General features: G+C 38.7%; 1 pseudogene; it reads right to left on the bottom strand.

Moving 5' to 3' along the window:
* Positions 1-2,264: 2,264 nt before the first annotated feature.
* LOC114082275 (large ribosomal subunit protein uL6 pseudogene) lies at positions 2,265-2,710 on the bottom strand (annotated as a pseudogene).
* Between the last annotated feature and the right edge of the window lie 1,514 nt (positions 2,711-4,224).

Below are 4,224 nucleotides of genomic sequence, written 5' to 3'. Positions count from 1 at the left end.
GTCAAGCTTGCTTGATGCACAGACACACACCTTTTTTTTTTTGGCAACACTGGGGATTGAACCCAGGGATGCTTTACCACTGAAGTATATATCCAGACTTTTGTTTTGTTTTGTTTTGAGACAGGGTCTTGCTAAATTGTCCCGGCTACTTTGGACTTAGGATCCTCCTGCCTTGGCCTCTAGAGTATCAGGGCACCACCACACCCAGCTCCCTCTGCCCTCTTTAGTGAATTGATAGCCAAAATAAGTTGCTTGCTCCTTCTCATACCTGTCCCTATGTTTCCTGCCCCTCTGCCTCCACCCATGCAGTTTCTGCCCCCTGAACAACTTCTGCACACATTTGTGCTCATTAAGGGTCAGTTAAGATGCCTTCATCTCCCAAGACAGCCTTTCTGTTTTCAGTCACAGTCTCACTGAGTGGCTGAAACTGGTCTTGAACCTGCAATCCTTTGGCCTTAGTCTCCTGAGTTGTGGGCATTACAGGCATGCACCACCATGCTTGGCTACTGAGCTCAAATTTAATCTCATAAGAAAACACTATTCCTTAAAATTTTTCCCACTGACCTGGGCGTGGTGGTTCACACCTATAATCTCAGCTGCTTGGGAGGCTGAGACAGGAAGACTGCAAGTTCAAAGCCAGCCTCAGCAAAAGCAATGCACTAAACAACTCAGTGAGACCCTGTGTCTAAATAAAATACAAAGTAGGACTGGGGGTGTGGTTTAGTGGTCAAGTGCCCCTGAGTTCAATACCCGGTACCACCCCCCAAAAAAATTTCCCCATTGGCCCTATCTTAGTCATTATTTAATGAAATGTGTTAGTTTGGTTGAACCAATTGTTTAAAAATAATCTGAATTTCAATTAACTTGTAGATTTACTTGGTCAAATATTTGAACCTTGCATAGGTAGTTTCTTTGTCTCCTTGCCTGCTAAAGAAGTTGTGCAGGGGCTGGGGTTGTGGCTCAGTGGTAGAGCACTTGCCTAGCACATGCGAGGCCCTGGGTTCGATCCTCAGCACCACATAAAAATAAATAAAGATATTGTGTCCAACTAAAAAATAATTAAAAAAAAAAAAGAAGTTGTGCAACCTGAAGACTGGGGTAGTGTGGCACACTTGTGGAGCACTTGCCTAGCATGTACCAACCTAGCCTGGGGTTGGTCCCCACCAACACCACCCCCCAAAATTGTGCAATTTGATCTTTATTTATTTTTCAAAAAGTTTTTATTTGTTTTATTTAGTTATACATGACAGTAGAATGCATTTCATTTATGCACTTTGATATATACATAGACGGGATATAATTTCTCATTTTTCTGAGTGTACATGTTGTAAAATCATATTGGTCATGTAGTCACATATATACATAAAGTAATAATGTCTGTTTTGTTCTACTATCCTTCCTATCCCCACATCCTCTCCCCTCCCCTCCCTCCACTTCCCTCTACCTAATCTAATGCGATGCTATTCTTCTCCAGTGCTCTGCCCCCCTTATTGTGAATTAGCATCCGAATATTAGAGAAAACATTTGGCCTTTGGTATTTTAGGATTGGCTAATTTTGCTTAGCATGATAGTCTCCAACTCTATCCATTTACTGGCAAATGCCATAATTTTATTCTTCTTTAAAGCCGAGTAATATTCCATTGAATATATATACCACAGTTTCTTTATCTATTCATCTATTGAAGGGCATCTAGGTTGCTTCCACAGTTAAGCTATTGTGAATTGTGCTGCTATAAACATTGATGTGGCTGTGTCCCTGTAATATGCTGATTTTAAGTCCTTTGGGTATAACTAAGGAGTGGGATAGCTCAGTCATATGGTGGTTCCATTCCAAGTTTTCTGAGGAATCTCCATTTCCAGAGTAGTTGCACCAATCTGCAGTTCCACCAGCAATGTATGAGTGTCCTTTTCCCCTACATCCTCACCAACACTTATTGTTGCCTGTATTCTTGATGATTGCCATTCTGACTGGAGTGAGATGAAATCTTAGTGTAGTTTTGATTTATATTTCTCTAATTGCCGGAGATGTTGAACACTTCTTCATATATTTGTTGATAGATTGTATTTCTTCTGTGAAGTTCTGTTCAGTTCCTTAGCCCATCTATTGATTGGGTTATTAGGATTTTTTTTTTTTTTTGGTGTTAAGTTTTTTGAATTCTTTATATACCCTAGAGATTAATTTTTTAATAGAGATCTTTTATTGTATCATTGAAATATCAAATTGACTCTAGGACATGTTTCTGTGACTGGACAATTCTTAGATCTTATTCATCAGCCCGCTGAACTGTTCTTTTTCAGAAACATAAATACCATACAAAAATTTTCTGATATCCTTGTTTTTCACTGTTGTGGCTTGCTGAATTAAAGCAGCTGAATTTGAAACAAGTTCAATATCATTTCCTTCCAGGATTGATTCATCTTTCTGAGCTTGAGACACTGAACAAGCAAGACCAGCGTAACACCCTTGATCATGTTCTGCGTATGACTACAGATGGTGCCATCAGTGGCCAGTTCCTTTCTATTTCCCCACCATTTGTCAACCCATAGCCTCTTCTTTGTCTTTCCAAGGAGGCTGAGTTCCGCATTGGTATGACTGAAATCCCTCCGGAGAGTTCCTCTTGGGCTGTTCGCGATAACTGTGCATCCCTTCAGAGTAATATCGACATTTTCTGGGAATGTCAACAGTCTGATTGCTGAGAATGGTCTTCATTCTCTCAGTAGATTCGGCAAAGAGCGAGATTAATGTTTTATTGGAGGTGCATGAGGTTAAGATTTTCTTCCAATCTGTAGGCTCTCTCCTCACATATATTGATTATTTCCTTTGAGAAGAAGCTTTTTAATTTGAATTCATCCCATTTATTGATCCTTGATTTTACTTCTTGTGTTTTAGGGGTCTTGTTAAGGAAATCAGATCCTAGCCCAATATGGTAAAGATTTGGGCCTACTTTTTCTTTTATTAGGTGCAGGGTCTCTGTTCCAGTGCCTAAGTCTTTGATCCACTTTGAGTTGATTTTTGTGCAGGGTGAGAGAGGTTTAGTAATTTCATTTTGCTACATATGAATTTCCAGTTTTACCAGCACCATTTGATGAATAGGATATCTTTTCTCCAGTGAATGTTTTTGGCACCGTTGTCTAGTATGAGATAACAATATTTATGTGGGTTTGTCTCTGTATCCTCTGTTCTGTACCATTGGTCTACAAGCCTATTTTGGTGCCATTCCCATGCCATTTTTGTTATTATAGCTCTTTATTGTAGTTTAAGTTCTGGTATTGTGATGCTCCTGCTTCACTTTTCTTGCTAAGGACTGCTTTGGCTAGTCTGGGTCTCTTTTTTTTCCAAATAAATTTCAGGACCGCTTTTTCTATTTCTATTTAAAATTTTTTTTTTGTAGTTGTAGATGGACATAATACCTTTATTTTATTTGTTAATTTTTATGTGGTGCCAAGGATCTAACCCAGTGCCTCATGCATGCTAGGCAAGTGCTTTGCCACTGAGCTACAGCCCAGCCCATGCTTTTTCTATTTCTATGAAGAATGTCATTGGGATTTTAATAGGAACTGTGTTAAATCTGTATAACACTCTGGGTAGTATGGCCATTTGGACAATATTAATTCTGCCTATCCAGGAGCATGGGAGATCTTTCCATCTTCTGAGGGTTTCTTCAATTTCTTTCTTTAGTGTTCTGTAGTTTTCATTGTAGAGGTATTTCACCTCTTTTGTTAGATTGATTCCCAGGTTTTTTTTTTTTTTTGAGGTTATTGTGAAGGGGCTAGTTTTCCTAATTTCTCTTTTAGTGGATTCATCGCTGGTGTATAGGGATGCATTTGATTTATGGGCATTAATTTTATATCCTGCTACTTTGTTGAATTTATTTATTCTAGAAGTTTTCTGGTGGAATTTTTTGGATCTCCTAGATATAGAATCATGTCATCAGCAAATAGTGATAGCTTGAGTTCTTCTTTACCTATTTGAATCCCATTAATTTCTTTCTTCTGTCTAATTGCTCTGGCTAGAGTTTCAAGGATGAATTGGATACAAGTGGTGAAAGAAGACATTCTTGCCTTGTTCCAGTTTTTTAGAGGGAATACTTTCAATTTTTCTCCATTTAGAATGATACTGGCCTTGGATTTAGTACACATGGCTTTTACAATGTTGAGTGAGGCATGTTCCTACTATCCCTAGATTTTCCAGTGTTTTGAACATGAAAGTGTGCTGTATTTTGT

This window comes from Marmota flaviventris, chromosome 1 (genome assembly GCF_047511675.1).
Source record: "Marmota flaviventris isolate mMarFla1 chromosome 1, mMarFla1.hap1, whole genome shotgun sequence".
Lineage (NCBI taxonomy): Eukaryota > Metazoa > Chordata > Mammalia > Rodentia > Sciuridae > Marmota > Marmota flaviventris.
Note: the sequence above shows the minus strand (reverse complement) of the source record. Positions and strands in the feature narration are given on the sequence as shown.